The sequence below is a fragment of the Lutjanus erythropterus genome, chromosome 9 (assembly GCF_056507025.1).
Source record: "Lutjanus erythropterus isolate fLutEry1 chromosome 9, fLutEry1.hap2, whole genome shotgun sequence".
NCBI lineage: Eukaryota > Metazoa > Chordata > Actinopteri > Lutjaniformes > Lutjanidae > Lutjanus > Lutjanus erythropterus.
In genome coordinates, this window is record NC_139325.1 from 36,431,409 (window position 1) to 36,450,000 (window position 18,592).

Here is an 18,592-nt window from a genome sequence, read left to right on the forward strand (position 1 = left end):
TCTATCTATCTATCTATCTATCTATCTATCTATCTATCTATCTATCTATCTATCTAGTATTATATATTTTTATATATGCTTTTTATTTATGTGAATAGCATAAAGGAAACTACAGCTCATGACATTATAGAAGTTGTAAAATGATCCATAAAGTAAATTAACCTCATAAAAAAATCAAAAGTAGGCTTCATACAAAAGAAAACAGCTCACATTTATAAAGAATTGCCAAACAGTTGGTTCAAACGAAGGTCCTGCCTCTCACTGGACACGTAGCCAATCATATTTGAGGATATCGTGGTGGCCAGTCAGATTTTAGGGGTGGCCAGTGGCCCCGCCCCCTCTCTAGAAGACGTCCCTGCTGACTGCTGCTCCATGAAATCTGGGCAGCTATTAGGCTCTGTGTCTAATTTGGGAAGTGCATCTTTAAATTTGGACCCCTCTCTGTCACTACAAATCCTCTAAACTTTCCATTTGTGATCATTATTCGGGTCGTCCGTGCTTTACTTTAACGGACGCTCATGTGGTGCCACTGAAGCCGGCTGGGCTGAATGGAGAGCGAGCAGAAAAGAAAACAGGCCTTTCAGCCAGAGGATCAACTTTGACAGCAGTTGGTCGGCTGCCAGCAGCTCGGGTTCACCGAGTTTGTTTCCTCCATTCAGAGGGAGAGAGAGAGAGAGAGAGAGAGAGAGAGAGAGAGGCCACTTTTATATGGACACACCTCTCTCTCACTCCCTCTCTCTCGCTGTAGGAGGAATGTGAGGAGGTTGCACATGGCAGGAAGTAATATCAAAGGATTTATTTGTTGCTGTGTTGTGAACCTGCAGGCCTGCGGTGCTGCGCTGTACACATGCACAGAAACATAATCACAGCCTCAATTATCAACAGCAAATTGAACAGAAATGTTACTGTTGTGTTGTTAAAACATGTTGCCGAGCCTGACGGAGGGTCACTGATCAGCTGATGCGAGATCTTAAACTGAGCTATGAGGCTTATACATCCCTTTCTTTTTATATGGTGGGACGGCAGCGGCCTGAGGCCAAGAATAGACCTTTCATATGCTACATGCTACATGCTAACGACCCTGGGACAGTAACACATAGGACAAATCCTTGGTGTATCCATCAGTACATATCACACACGACCCAGGTAACAAGACAAAAAAAAGTCAAAACGAAAAATGACATAAGATGAAAACGATTAAGCAAAACAAAAAAGGAGTAACAAAATGAAAAATGATGTAACAAGGTGAAAAATTATGTAAAGGACATGACGGCAAAAAGACGCAATAATACAAAAAAAGAGTAACAAGAAGAGACAAAAAAAGAGATGACATGCATTTGAGGGGAACTGTTGATTATTTTTATTTTAATCAATTATGCGTAAGATTAGGGAAAGGATAAATCCATAACATATTTACTATAATGAATCATAAAAAGACCATGGTATGTCAGCAGAGATGAAGGGAACATGACATCAACACTATAGCTGCGGTGTCTCCCTTTGAGTTAAAATTGTTTGCCAAATTAGTGTCTGTTTATGACTCAAAAGTAATCATTAATAATCTTGTAGATGGCGTAGATGCTTATAACGGTTAAATTGAGCAAAATGTAAATGGAGTTTGGCAGGCAGGGAGACTCTCAGCTACTGAACTTCAACTTCAGAGTTCCCAGTAAAAGCACAGTAATCCGTCTCCTGCCTGATGTGCACGGTGCAAAGTGAGATGGTGAGACGCTGCGCTGCTGCCAGAGGAGTGCTGACTAAGATAGCAGCATGCATGGCAATAAATGGATCAGATTAAATTATTTTACAGTTTTTAATCGTTCTATGCAGTCTAAAAAAAGTTTTAGGGTATAAAATTAGAAGTTCCTTTCAACGTGACCTTCATCTTTATCTAAGATTCTCACCCACGACATGTGTACAATCATACGAGATGAAAGTCAGACAGCGTCTTCCTAAAACATTCTTTCTTCAGGGTTTGGTACTGATATTTTTTGTTGGGCTCTGTAAGCATTTTTTTTTTTATTAATATCTGACTCTGAGCCCAGTTTTTGTTCCATGCTTACAGAGTTACATAATGTTACAAGTCAACAGCAGAGACACCATGTGCTTCATGTGTATGTGAGGGCTGGGGTGCACAAGTACGTGAGCAATGAAAAGTAGTTTCTCTGAGCCGTCCTGCCTCCTTCACGCCTCTCTTCACCCCTGAGGCATTGTGGGGTTAATAAACAGAGATTACGTGAGGACAGTTTGCAAAACTCCTCCAGGGGCACGACGACCCGATCGCTTCACCTCATGTAACTGATTCCCTGAATGTACAGAACACAGACTGCAGTTACGTAACACTGTTTTATATATGTATACGTGTGTGTGTGTGTTTAAATTTTTGCCGACTGCAGAACTTTGTGTTCAGAGGCAGCCTGTGCCACTCCCACCCTGCACGGATCGACCGGCTTTCTCAATCCCAGCAATTTATCAAGTGGTTGGAGCAGGAGGAGGTTCCGTGTTGAGTATTTTCACTCTGTCAGCTTTGGTTTGAACTAAAAACAAATATGGTTCTCGTGTCCTCAGAGCGCTGACACTCTCCTCTACCCCTGCACTGTGATCCCGCATAAATCAGCAGTACCCACAAAGAAACTGAGCCAATCAGTCGCCACAGTTTTTTTAAGTTCATAAACTCAAAAGGTTAAGATTAGTGGAGCTTAAATATCCGGAGTTAATTACATGTAATTTTTGATTAAAGTTGAGGAAGCCAACTCAAATATTTTCAGTGCAACTCAGAAACACTATGTTCAGGACGTACTTTTTTACTTTTAAAATCATAATTGAGTACTGAATTTAATTTGCATTTTTTTTAGCCAATATGGCTTGTATGGCCAATGAAACCATAAAATACTGACGAAAGATGAAAGGAAGAATACTTTGTACTTTTACTTAAGTATTCTTTGAACACTAGTACTTTTACTTGTAATTGATTACTTGTAATATTTCAGTAACATAAGTACTTGTACCTGAGTACAAATAAACTTTACTGTCACTCAACATTTTTAAGTTTTTAGAACTTGTAAACAAAGTCATTATACTGAATTAATTTGAGCATTTAGTTTTACAGTGCAGGCATCTGGAAGATTTGTGGACCTGCAGACAAGCAGCTCGAGAAAAAACATTTAAATAAAAGAAATTAAAACAAAAAGCACAGGGTTTGAAGTGTTAATGCATCCATTTCTTAAAGGGTTAATCTCATATATTTACTGTAATGAATCATAAAGTGACCATGATATGCCATGTTAAATTGAAACACTCGTTTCTCTGATATCAACATTACTGTTCTTGTTTGTGTCATTTTAATTAGAGTTCAAATTAATGCTGAATGTTTGCCCAAATGACTGAAGTGCCTTTTTATGAGCTGTTAGAAATCATTAATAATCTTGTAGAAGGAGTGGATGTTTACATAACGGTTAAATTGAGCAAAAATGTTAATGGAGTTTGGCAGCAAGTATGCTGTATAGTATGCAATAAGCAGTATTTGTTATTGTCAACTTCCAATTTCGCACAAATTGTGCGCTCCTACAGCGCTCCTGCAGAGCTCCTGCAGCGCTCCTGCAGCCTGTAGACTGTAATCAGGATTTGTCTGAGCCGTTCGTAAACATATCAGGACGTCAGATACCAACATTTTTGATCGGTGAAACATCCTGAGCAGCAAAACAATTAGAAAGCGTAAGTAAATACATGCAGAGGGGCTGCAGGGTCTCTGCAGATACAGACACCAACACACACTTCTGGTGGACCAAAAGTGATGATTGAAAGGGATTATAACACACAAGTCTTTACATTGTTTTAAAGGTGTCGACTCTGAATCTAAAATATCAAAGAGCACACTTGTAGTTTGAGTTTTTACCCTCTTCCTCTGGTGTTTCCTTCCTTCTGACAGTGTTTCCTCTGGTTCTGTTTTTAATGAGTTCTGCTCTTAATTTAGAGCTTTATTAACCACAAACTCATTGCTGTGTGGGTGGGTGTGATTGTTTTATTGTGTGAAGCACTTTGTGTTGCATTTTCTACTATTGTGAGAAAAAAAAAACCCCTAAAAATCCTCACATCACAATCTTTTCATCATAAGAACAAATGCCTGAGAATCATTATTTGTTTTTCACTCATTCATGATATTAATCATTCTAAAATTAGCATCTCTGTATTAAAGTGAAAAACATTCATTTGCATAACCATCTGCTGCTGATTCGCCAGTTTTCAGGTTATTTCTGCAGCGACTAACACAAACAGACCGATCAGCCCGGACTGTTTCCCACAGGAGCCATTAGTTCCTCGCGCTGGCGTCCCTCCAGGGACACGTTTGATTGTTGCGCCGCAGAGCAACAACACGAGCAGGTGAACTGCTTCCTCCTCAGAGGAGGATGTTCGTAATGACTGACTCACAGCTTTCTGTTGTCTTTGTTAGACGTGGATGTGACACCTGACGCAACCTCAATTATCAAACCGCTGTTGTTTACAGAAGAGTCGAGGTGCGATCGGATGTTGGCCTCCGTCCAGCGTTTTCACCGTCATTCAGAACAGGTTTACAGCGAGAGAACAAAAAACAAAGAAAAACTTGTTAGATGACGTGTAACAAAACAACAGAGCTTCAATATTCAGTCTGCTACCGTCCCGTTCATCCCAAAGCTACTCACTGAACTCATACGCTGAAAAACTTCTCAAGACTTCCTCATTCTTCCATGTTTCATTGTTTTAAAGATGTTTCTTTTGCGATGGTTGTTTTTGACCAGTGTGTGTCGCATGATGACCTGGTATCACAGCAAAGTGTCTAATACACCCGCGTCTCCACCGTGTCAGTGTCACGTTTTGACTCACATAAGCATGAAAGCAACACGTTCTCATTCTGCAGTCAAGTTAGAAATGATAAATATGCAAAATCCAGTTAGACTTTCAAAATAAAGGTTGCTGAGATACATTTCATTTGGTTAGGTTTAGACAACAAAGCTAGGCTAGTTGGTTAAGATTAGGAAAAGATCATAGTCTGTGTTAAGATTTTAACCATGTTACTTTAACATTAATAGTAACAAAAAGTGTTACAACCGTCCCTGGTCTCCCCTACTTTATTGTTAATTGCATCTAATGAATTAATTATTCATATTTTAATGTTTGGAAGTTGGAAATCGAGACCTTTAGATAAACTTAAAGCTTGAATTTTAGAAACTCAAAACACTGTATTTAAAAAATATATTGAGTTAATTCATTGAAGTGAAAGTACATGTTAAAATTCTAATATTTTCAACTAAAACTATTCAATATTTCAGGCACTATTTGTCTCTAAAACTCAAAGATTCAAGTTTATCTAAAGTAGAAAAGTAAACTATCTCAACTACAGATTATAGCTCAGCAAAACTTTTTAAAGTTTATTTCAAAACTTAAGAGTTTGAGTTGGGCTCAGAACTCTAAAATCTATTGCAGCGTGTTGCCTTGACATTTTAGTCATCTCAACTATTTTGTTTCTACAGTGAAGATTGGTCAACACCTCCAGTTTACCTCACAGCACAGTTTTCTGCCCATTGAGGATCAGTTAAACTGTTTTATTACGTCCTGGAGTAAAGGAGCTCACTACAACACTGGTGAAAATGAAAAGTTAATAATTTACTGTCAGAGCTTTAAGGAGTGTTTATAATCAGTTGGAGCCACGCTGAGGTTAGTTTCACTATGACTTCAAGTGGCAGAGCTGTAAAAGTTGATTCACAGTCATAAAAACTGACAGCAATGTCAGAAAAATGGTTTAGAATCAATAAGTTGTTGGAGTAAAATTTTTTGCAGAAGATAAATGGACAGATTTTCTCTGTAAACTCTCATCAGTTGTACAAAATGAAGGTTAAGACTTCCATAAATAGGTCTTTAATAAAACTGAGGTGAGCAGGGGACACTGACACGAGTGAACTGGACGGTGATGAACTTGAGGAAAAGTTAATATTTCAGTGAACTCTGCTGTTTCAGACAAAACTGATAAAACAAACAGCTGTTGTGTCATGTCCTGCTGAGGCGAGCAGGGATAAAACACACATGCTGTGGTTTACTGTTATATAACACACTCAGGACATGATTTATACAGCACACACACGCACACACACACACACACACGCACACATCTGCTGCACACACTCATAATTCAGATAATGAGTTTACAGCTGAAACTATTCAGTATTATTGGAACTTTATGACATTGTGACATTTTATTACATTTTGACAGTAATGACAGGATATGTGGTTACATAATTAGCTGCATAAAGACACACACACACACACACACACACACACACACGCATTTTCATGCACACACACGTTCACACACACACGCACACGTGCAAACACACACACACACACACAAACACACACAGCAGTTAAGCGATTAGAGCAGGTACAGTGTGTTCTGCTGAGCTGTTAAATGTCTCTTCCCCCAATTTCTGTTGTTATCTGCGGCTAAGTGGTCGGCCATGTTTGAACACGCCATTCTGATGAGATGAAGGATCGAAGCTGATTAACACACACACACACACACACACACACACTGAACCACAGCAACAAGCACACCTGACTGAAGCTACTTACAATAAATGTATTTTTGGGAAAAGTCGGACTAAAAGAGGGAATTAAACTACGCCTCCCAGAGTGAGTTTCATCAAGAAACAACCAATCACAGAGCTTCAGATTCTGCTGTGTGATGAGACGTTCAGCAGTTTAAACCCTGCAGACTTTCTCCTCAAGAACTGTAACAAAACAAACAAACCCTTAGTGATTAAAAATCTGATCCACAAACATTACCTGCTGTAAAATGCTTTAATATTCTTGGCTGTAACCTCAGTTTCAAACAATTCAAATAAAGTTTTATTCAATATTGGTACAACTTTGTGTGGAAACATATTGATGCCACGCCAGAAAAAAAGAAGTGTCATTTTTCACTTTATAACAAGATATTTTCACATTTATTACGATATAGAAACTTCCAAACAAACACGGTTTAACAAGAAACTAACAACATTCCTTTTATTTTCTTATAACGTAAAAAGTTTTATGCAATGACTTGTTATAATGTTATAATGTGGTAACTTTTTTTGTTAAACAACAACCACCAAGTCACTAAGGGAACATGGCTGAGGAAAAAATCTGATGGGGGAAAAACTGAAGCCTTGAACAGGTTGTGTAAAAGATAATAAAATAACCTTAAAGCTAACAGTGCAGATGAACTGGTGATGTAAGCTAGTTAGGCCAGTGACAATAAGATGACAGAATAAACACAGACTTTTAAACGTTAGTGGTGAAAGTAACTTTACCAGTGAAACATGTTCACACACACACACACACACACACACACACACACACAGACAAAAGTGTGTCTTATTTTTGTTACTTTCCCAACCAGGATATTTCATCCCTCTTTCTCTGAGAGTCATTGTTGTCAAAACATTGAGCAGAAATCTGCCAAGTAACCCTGGAGATAATCCTGCATGCACACACACACACACACACACACACACACACACACACACACACACACACACAGAGCGTGCAGTCTCTAGTGTGTGTGTGTGTGTGTGTGTGTGTGTGTGTGTGTGTGTTGTTCACATTCAGGTCCTTATGGCCTTATGTTCTCTGCAGGAGGTCGAACTCACACAGAATAAATAGCAGCGTTTTCCTGAAAAACACCAGACTTACTGTTTGAAACAAACATTAATTTGTATTTTATTTTTTGCTGATTTGGTCAAAAACATTCATGATACATTTGAATGGACAGTTTTTCCAAAGTAGTAGCAAACCTGCAGGGATTAACCTTAACTGAGTTCTGTGAGGGTTGATGTTGCTTTTCAAGGATCCACTGATCCCTGTGTGGTTTGTGTGTGTGTGTGTGTGTGTGTGTGTGTGTGTGTGTGTGTGTGGAGACAGTGGATCAGGGTCACAGCAGGGTGCGGCTTGTTGCCATGAAATAACAACAGAGCGCAGAGAGATCAACGAGGAACCAGCTACTATCATCTAGCCAATCAGATGTGTGAGTCTTTGTTTGTGTGTGTGTGTGTGTGTGTGTGTGTGTGTGTGTGTGTGTGTGTGTGTGTGTGTGCCTAGAAAGAGAGAGAGAAAGAGAGAGAGAGATGCTCCCTGCAGGAGAAACTGTGTGTTTCATACTAACAGTGTTAAATCCAACCTGTTAACCTTTTGACCTCATTGTGAGACCAGAATATTTTGTATTTTTACATGTTTTTTTTTAAATTTATGAGTGAACTGTCATGATTTTTCTGGTTGCAAACCATCTTGCGTGAAATTTCCCCCTGACGGACACGTGAAGTATTTTTTCGGGAGAGAATCCAAACTTTTTTTTTCCATCCCACGTTCTTCCTCAGTGCATGGAGTTTGTTTATGCGGGAGACGTTGATCTCTGCCTCCTGTTCAAAGATGGTCTCTGGTGTCGGATCACAACTGAGGCATCTCCATGACGACCGAGGACACCCTGTCTCCCGCAGGATTGAGGGCTGAAAGCTCTGAAAAAGCTAATAAGTGGACTTTGAGGTCAACAATAAACTTTCAATTGGAAATCAAGTGACAGAGAAACAGATAAATCATTTTTAATATATTTTTTAAACAACAGCACATGAAGTAATCAGCAATGAACGATTAACTTTATAAACTGAGTCAACGGGAGTTAAATATTGTACACATGGCAGCTAATAGGAATCCTATAAACAATAAACAATAAACTGAACAAAACCAGCTAACGTTAAGTCATGCTAACGTTAGTAAACTGAAAATAAACTGAAAAAACAAACCAAAGTTACTCTATAAAAGATTTTTACTGAAACCACACTGTTAGGTTGTTAAGGAAAAGTATTTTACTTTTTGGTAAAGCAAATAACTGAGTTGGAAAATAGAAATTAATAAAAGTATTAATGCAAACTTGATTTGAAAGCAATCAGATTATTAAGTACATCTGACTTAAAGCAGTTGTGTTCATACAACTTTATATGATTTGAACAAACTAAATTTATTTGTGTTATTAACCACTGTGATTTTTTAAAGTTGGTCCAACAATTCTGTTTTTTCAGTGAAGTCCCCTGACTCCATCTTTAATGGAGTGAATTAATCTTTAATTCAGTTCATTAAAACATCAGGAATAAATTAATCACATGTCACATTTAAATGAAAATAAAGATGGAAAGAAAAATAAAAAACAGAGTGTGTGTCATGTTTCCTGTCAGGACTGAATCATCGTTCTGGTCGGAGATCCAGGTTTATGTCAGCTGTTGTTCATGGCAGCAGTGAGTCTCCACAGCGTCAAAACAGAAACCTCAGAGGAGCAAAGGATCATGGGAAATACTCCAGGGAGAGGGGGGTGATTACTGGAGGAGGGGGAGGAGGAGGGGTATGACACACACCTAATCTGCTACAAATATGTGTGTGTGTTTTCCCTCCCTCTTGTTATTGTTTTATATCGCCTCAAGTGAGTGATTACGCACGTGTGTGTGTGTGTGTGTGTGTGTGTGTGTGTGTGTGTGTGTGTGTTGATATAAAAACACCTCTCGGTCATATTTCAGGTCAGACTGAGGGAGCGGTCAGTCAACATTCACTGATTTACAGCTCTGAAGGACGACAGTTATAAAACTAGAAGCAGCATGTTTACATGAACAGACTTGACTGGATTTACCTGTTGGGGCCCCAGTGCTGCTGCTGTTGGACTCCTGTTGTCCAGGGTGGGGCCCCTCTCCATGACAGGACTACAAAATAAGATAATACTGCAGGGTCCACCTGATGGGTGTCCTGGTGGAGGTAGTAGTGTGGACCAAGTGATCTCAGAAAAAAACACATTCCTTAAAGGTGCAATTTATGATTATTTTAGTTTAAAAAAAATCATAAAACATGAACAAAAATGATCAACAGAATGTGAAGAACGTTTAAGATGTCTATGTCTTGTTAGCATGCTAACCAGCTAGTCCCGTGCTATAGGGTAAAAAAAAAAAACAAAAAAAACGCCCTGCCTTGTTTGCATTTCTTTAAACCAATCACAATCGTCTTGGGCGGAGCTAAGCCCAGGATGCGATGGTGCTGCATCAAAATCGTGTTGAGGGGGACTTGTTTTGGTCGAACATTCACACATCGGGATGCGAGCTCTGGCATCTGCAAAAAACAAAAGCTAACAGCTGTTAGCTTGTTTACATTTGTACCATTAGCGTCACAGGTGCTAATTTGCTGTTTTCAGCACTTAGTTTGCAGCTCGGATGTTGTTCTTGTTTCCTGGGAACTTTGAAAACATAGATAGCTGACAGGCTAACCCTGTCCAGTCGTGTAATAATCAGGTAAACACAGGTGCTACCAATGCTGCTAATTACGGTCCCATTCCATTTAGTGTTGCAGAGCCTTCTGGTGAGCCAACATGCACAACAGCAGCTAAAAGAGCGGCGCCCGTTGAACATGCTCCTAAATTTTTGGTGGACGGTGAACTAAACATGAGCGATGTTCACGTCTCTGATCAGATCAGCTGATTACAACAGAAGTGTGAGAGGGAGCATGCAAATCTGTCGAGGTGATGAATAAACTTTGGTCGATCGTGTGTGAAGTGTGTGAACTGTACTGCAGACTGGAGATTGTGAAGCAGAAACCCTGATCTGCATCATCTTCACTCCTCTCCTGTCTCCTCTCCCTCTTCATCTTCTTTCGGTTACGGTGCGTTCAATTTGAGCGGGAAAGTCAGAATTTTGAGTTGCTAGTTTGCTGTCTTCTATAGACTAAAACATTCTTAAATTGCTATAAATTGTTTTTTATAACTAAATATATAAATAATCCTGGCCATTAAATATTCACGTTTAAATACAAAAACATGAATATTTGGCACCAGATGTCATTATAGACTCTAATGTTGCTGGAGGAGGTTCTATCTGAAATAAATAAATAAATTAAAAAAAAATTGAAGAAATGAATGTGAACCAGGTCATTTTAATCTCTGTGAACTGAACCTTGAACTAACTCTTTTTAAGTGTGAACTTGCACAACACTGATAGCAGCACCCAGACTCTGTTTGACCTGAATGGAATGGAGCCATAATTATTATCACTGGTAACATCTGTGCTTAATGTCATGTGACAAAGCTTTAAACTTTCATTCTCAACCAAAAACAGATGATTTTAAAAGCAACTCGTGTCGATCACACACTGTAATGCAGATTTAAGTACGAGTAAAATTACAGACTTGAAAAAATACTGACTTGAAAAACTACTACTCGGAAAAATGACTTACAGTAATTTGAGTGGTTGTAATTAGTTACTTCCACCCCTGTTGAAATAACAGGAGAAAAACTGCTAATAAAAAGTGATTAAACTAAATATGCATGAACAGAAGCTCTGCAGTTAGTGAATAAGTTTAATTCTGTTCGTTGTAGAAGAAAAGAAAAGTAAATCAAACACAAACAGTCTGTATATTCAGCTGATTTCAGTGTCTGTGACCTGCAGGTCTGGACTTTGTCTCTGTTTGCTCGTTGGTGGACGATGCACTTGTGGCAGTCAGTTACTATTTCTGAGAATCTCTCTCCCCTCCTCCTCTTCCTCCTCCTCCTCCTCCTCCCTCTGCTCTCCTTCACTCAGTAATGAAGCCCAAAGGCTTAATGTTGTTGTTGTTGTTGAGTCTGGAGGACAGAGCACATGGCCTGGAGAGTGACAGTAAGAGAGGAGGAGGGGAGCGTAAGAGGGGGAAAACAGAAAAATCAACAGTAACTGACCCTTCGCTAAGCCCCGCCCGCCCTAGTAACTGTTGCTAAGCCTGCCAAGCTTTATAACAGCGGCAGATTTAACACTGAAATTGGGAGTAATTGTTGAAACACAAAGTTTGTGATTCCATAGAGATGTTAACTAGTTTTTCCCAGTGTTTTTCCTTGTCCTCTGTTTCCTTTGCCCATTCTCCTCTCTGTCTCTCTGTGTGTCCGTGTTGTGGACGTGGCGTCTCCCTGACTCTCCTGGGTTCATGATTACAGTTCATTCAGCTCACCTGCTCCCTGCTGCTCACCTGAGAACCATCCAGTAATCAACCCTGCAGTATAAAACCCCGCCTCACCTCTCCAGTCCTCCTCACACTGTTGTATCAGCCATTGTGGTACCGTCACGCTTCAGGCCACCTTGAATTGTGTATTCATACTTTACTTTTTACTCTCTTGTGTTTATTCTGGGATACTTATCCTTCTGCCACGCTCCCTGCCAGCCATACCCACCCAGCCTTGCTTGCTTCAGCCCCCTCCCCTCGGCCTCCATCAACTGGATTTCCCCGCTTTAACCCACATTCATTATTCTGGCAGTAAACCACCTTTTTTTTTCCCATGGTGGTCCACTGAAAGGGGCTTAACTTCACCTCTCTATTTTGTCGACTTTGGAGCCCCTGTGGACAAAAGCGGTAGTGTTTCCACCATAAAAATCACAAAATATCATGTCAAAAATAAAATGATCTAAAGAGAAATCTCCTCCTGCTACTTTTTAACTGTCTAATGTTGTACTCAATGTAACTTGGTCTGACCAAATGTAAAAAACAGGCTTGACATTAAAAACAACTATACAAAAAGGTCATATTGAGGTATCAGTATTAAACTCAGACTGTGTTTTACGGTGGCCTGTATTTGTGAAATATATTAAATTAAATCTAGAGCTGTCAGTGCACTGACCAACACACATGTTTAAATAATATCATTAACCAAAACGTATTTTAATAGACGCACCTTCTTTAAACAGGCTGTAAACTGACTTCTCTGATTTGCTGTGGTGTCAAAACTAATAATTTATTCTGGTTTGACCTCTGTTAAAATAAAATCACGCACACACACAGATGGACCTCCTGCCCTCTGATATTTGATCAACTGTCACTCCAGGAGCCAATTGGCTCTCAGCCCTGACCCCCCTCCACCGCACCCCCCCCACCACCACCCAACCTCACTACACCAGTTACCCCCCCCCCCCCCAATCCCCATCCCTCCTCCCGCCTCCGTCCCACATTAAAGTTCTCATGTGTCTCAGCTCAGGCGGAACTTGTTGCAGACGTTACTCTGTATTATTGTGAGGGTTGGGAGGTTTACTTTAAAAATGTATTTAGATTCAGTTACTAAATACCTGTTATGAAAATGTGGTGTTAAAGTGTTTTTGGGGCTGCAAATAATGATTATTTTCATCATCAATTAACTGATTGATTATTTTGTCTATTAATTGATTAGTTCAATTAGGTCAAGGAAATGTTGAAAAATGGTGAAAACTGTTGATCAAAGTCCAACATGACGTCCTTAAATGTCTCGTTCTGTCCACAACCCAAAAAAATTCAGTTTACTGTTGGAGAGGAGTAAAGAATTTTATTAATGACTCAAAATGATTAATTGTCACAATCTTGTCAGCTGAAAAATGTGTAGAGCACATGGACGTACTAGTGCACGTTATTTTTCAAGTCTCTCCTTTAATGATTAATTTAATTATCAATTAATCTGTTGATCATTTTATTGATTAGTTGTTTGGTCCATAAAATTTCAGAAAATTGCAAAAAAAAAACTGAATAGAAAGAGAGAAGTTCTGACATGAAACTGCTCACAACAAGGTCTGTGGATTATCTTGAGTAACCGAGTCGTGATTTTTGGGAAAGAAACATTGAATTTGTATTTTTTGTGCTTTGAGCAGGTCTAGAAGGATAAACAGCACTACAGTCTCGCAGGAAGAAAAATATGTTTTTGATTTGGGGGTAAACCGTCCCAGTAAGTTTCAGGTGATCTTTTCTGAGCTGCAATGAAGAGACAACCACATAACATTATTTATGACAGGTGATGGTGCCCGGGTCTACTTTAGTGCACACGTGTGGTGCTAATTAAAGAAACAGAAGTCTGCAGAGGTGGCTGTGGACGTGAACGTATTAAAAATGAAAAGATTAGATTGACTTGCTCTGTTATTATTATCTATTAACCTTCAAATAAACCCTCCGACCACACTTGGTGAGTTTGCAGGTTTACACCACAAGAAAGTTGGATTCATTTAATGGAGCATCAGTCAAAAGTCATAGCCAGCAGGCTATGTTGATGATGTTGTAAAACAGCCGTGTTTCCACATTGACACCCTCCTCCGTCCCCGCAGGGACCAAAGATCTCAAACGGACTCGGAGCAAACAGTGACTGAGCGTCAGCCGCCATCGACCCGTCTCGTCTCCACGCGGCAGACCTCATGTGAGGCTATTTCTGTCCCTCAAACTGTCTGCGTTCTTCTAGGAAGCTGGCAGCTCGTCGCTGTTGAAACTTCACACTGCTGACTGTTTGGACTCTGAATATAGAAGCTGAGCACATTTACAACGTGATGCTGCAAAGTCCATGAACTTGTTTGTTTAGTCTTTATCTGGCTCCTGAATCACTGCCCAAATTTTAGCCTCTTTCAGTGATTCAAACAGGTCCAGTGTTGTGCTCATTGACGGCTGTTTGTCCTGTTTTGTAGGTTTTATTGAGAATATATGGAGACAGGCGTGAATGAGATGTTTGCAGATGCACAGGTTGCTGTTGCGTTCACACCAAAAACAAAGCTAATATTCACCTTGCATTACTTGTGCAAGCTTGATCGCCACATCATTTTGCAAGCATTTGAAGTCATTTGCGTTACTTGTGCACGTGTGTTTATTCACTCCAAACACTCAGCCATAAGCTAAAGAGCAACGTGCTAACAGCTAGCGAGCACCAGCCTCTGGCAGCACTCACCAGAGAAGCTGGTTCTGTACTGTTCCTCTCAGTATGTTCACAAAGTAACTTTTAAATACATTTCTTCTCTGGTCAGCAGTAAACATGGACAGAGAGACTAAGTAGCGTGGGTCGCTGCTGCAGACATGTTAAGAAGTGAGAGTGAAGATAAATCCACTTTTTAATTTTAAAAGTTTGAAACTTAAACTCTGACCTCCCCTCCTGACAGTGAAGAAGTCATTTCATCATCGCATCATTGCATCATTTGTGCCAGGCAATGCGAATGATGCAACGCAAGTCTGCAAATTTTCTGTGTTTGGGTCTTTACATTCATTTTGTATGTATTACTTGTGCGAAAAATTTTATTTGCTTTCTGTGCAAACACACCATTAGACTACATGCATATTTCTTCAGCTGTTATCACAAATGTTGATTGCTCCTAGCAACCGTTACCATGGCTTCTGAGTCGGTCAAAAATGCTGTTAACATTTATGCCATTTACGTGTGATTAGTTTGGAAAAATAACACCCTTACAAACAGAATTTAACATGACCATGATGCAATGTTGAAAAGTTTTAGAATATTAGAAAATGGTGAAAAGTGTTTCCTAAAGCCCAAGACAACGTCCTCAAACGTCTTCTTTTGTCCACAACCCAAAGATATTCAGTTTGCTGTCAGAGAGGAGTAACGAAACCAGAAAATATTCACAAAATTTGGACTTTTTTTTCTTTAAAATAAGACTCAACAATTAACTGATTATCAAAATATTTGGCAAATTAATTTTATAGTTGATTAATAATTGATTAATCATTCTGTGCGTTGCAGCTTTAGTGTTTTCACTCCGCCCCCTCCTCTCCAGACTCAGGGATGCTCAGGCAGGCTGCAGGAACACTGCAGGAGTGCAAGACGAGAAAAACGTTGTAAATTGACAATATAAGCCAAGACGAGTCCTACACTGTTGATCAGCTGTTTAAAACTGTCAGCTGTCTAAGCCTGCAATCAAAAGCCCACTGCTCTGAAAACACACACTCTGTCTCACTGCCTGCCAGACTCCATTAACATCCATTTGTTGAATTTAATTGTTATCAACATCTGCTCCTTCTACAAGAGTGTTAATAATTTCTTACGGCTCGTAAACATCCACTTACTCATTTGGTGAACGTTCAGCATTAATTTGAACTCTAATTAATGTGAAACTGACATTAAAAAAAAAGAAAGAAAAGAAAGTAGTCAGTATTTCAGCTCAGCATGTTTCCTCTCTTCTCCTCTCTCATGACATGATGGTCATTTTATGATTTATTACAATAAATATTACAGATTTCTCACTTAACTTATTTTAAACCAAACCATACTTTCTGAGTCCTAACCAAGTACTTCTGATGCCTAAACAGAACTGCAATTGTTTCACAGCGTTAACCATGACAAGATCACCTGACTATTGTTGCCGTGTCCAACACTCATAAAATCCACCAGAATAATCAGCATTAATGGAACACAAAAGTCTTAAAATGTGTAGGAATGACGAGCCAAATGTCCTTAAAAGTAGCGTGCTATTTAGACGCCGTCCCATGAGATCACGTTGGGCCTGTAGGTGGTGAGATCTCGCTGTGGGACAGTGTGTTGTTATGTTGTGTTGTGTTATGTGTAAGAGTGTAGATACTGATGTATAGCTGCAGCAGAAATGTTCAGTATGTCTGGTACGTCAGTGAACCAAATGACCTGACACACACACAGCTGTAGTCACACACACACACACACACACACACACACACACACACAGCTGTAGTCACACACCCATATGTGAAGACATCCTCGTAATCATTTTAAAGATGTATTCAAGCAGGTGTTTATGTGAGGCACAGTACACACACACACACACACACACACACACACACGCACGCACACACGCACACACACACACACACACACACACTTATTCTTGTTACAAAACGTGTTCAATGACCACATTTATACTTTTTTCATGTTTTTCTGATATGTGATGGTCATTTTTTTCATTTTATTTTGTTTTTCAGTCGTGAGCATCTCAGATTTACAGAAGAGTTTAAGATGGAAATAAAAAAAAAAGGCACCATGAACACAGATTACATACCAGATAGATAAAAAATGCAGGTCAGATGTTTTCACAGAACAGATGACCTACAGAGTATCGCTGGTTACGCAGAAGCACGTCACTCCTGAATTTCTTGAATTCCATTCACCTCCATTGTGTTGGGGTGGAAATCTTAGAGACAGATACACTAAATGAGATAAGTGATATGATTGGATGTCACTGGATGGGCATCAGAAGCTGGTGTGCAATGCATCCTGGTACATGCAGGCACACCTCTGCGAGCAGGAGAGCTCAGCTCCCTTGATTAATCGTATGACTGGAGGAGAAACGTACTTGAAAGTAACGTTGTGAGAGTAAAGACACGTGTGTGCAAAAACACAAACGCACACTCACAGCTGATCTGTCGGTCTGTGCTCGCTCACGATCGCCTCAGGAAACTGTTGCATGCAAATGTGAAGCGTATTATTTTTCCACATATTTGCATATCATGTCTTTATTTTTTGCATTTTCGATAAAATTCTTCTGCAGTTCACCTGCTGTTCACACCTGTTGCTCCTTTCAGTGACTGCAGCATGGGGTTGCTCAGTGTCTGTAGCCTTCAGGGGCAGTCGGAAAAAAAACAATACTCCATGTAAGATAATGACATGCTATAAAAACACAATCCAGTAAAACAAGCGTTAAGAAAACAAAGCAACCTTAAAACACTCAGTAAATCTAAAACATGCTGCTAAACAATATTAAAACCCCATGAACACTGATCCCACAGTGATCTTTGACAAAACTGATGTTTCTTCACATTTTACTGATAGATATAAGTAGTAATTTTTTTGAATATTTTAAGCCAGAAATATTACATAATGTACCCTTAAGCAACTGTAAGCAAATGAGAGCTTCACATACTGCATGTGCACACTGAAACACACACACACACACACACACACACACACACACACACACACACGTACGTGCATATATGACCCTCTCTATCTCACACACACACACTGTACAGATCTGTAGCTGGAGGCTGTTACAGTTTGTACTAGAACACATGTTTTCAGTTCTTTTTTTTTTTTAATCTAATCTTGGTGCTGATATGAATGAACTTGAAGACCTTCAGATGACTGAGCTGAACTCACTTTTTAACTGAAGTTTTTCAAGGCGTCCTGTCAAGTATTTTACCAGAGGTGGATTTTAACTATATATTTAATTACAAAATCTGAGGTACTTGTACTTTGAGTCTTTTCTTTTCATGCATCTTTCTACTTTGACTCCAATAAATCTCATAAGCGAATATTGTACTTTTTTTTTTACTTCACTACATTTGTATTACCACAGTGACATGCAGCTGTCCTGACTACAACCAGCTGCTGATAACACTTCCTGTTTTCAGTTTGCCAGACACCAGCGCTGCCTGTCGCTGTCGCTCACCTTCAGCCATCACCTGACTCCTGCACCTGAACTCCTAATCCTCCAATCAGATCCTCAGCAGCTAAACCTGACGCCTTCAGCTCCTCGCCTGTGACATTTCACACCATTTAGTCTGTACTGACTTAAACCGTGCAGAAATGGTGTGTAATTTTAAACACAAATGTCACAGAACAAATCCAACCCTTCAACAACTTAAATCTGGCCCTCATTTAAATAAACATAACTTCATGATTGTTTACATTGTTTATTAAAAGATGATTATTTTATTAGTTGTCTGATGGGCTCATTCATTGGTTATGTCTGTTATTAAGCACAGAAACACTTATTATTTATCATTTTAAAAAGTTATAACTCAGGCTGTCAGAGCAGAGGGAAAAAATATAAGA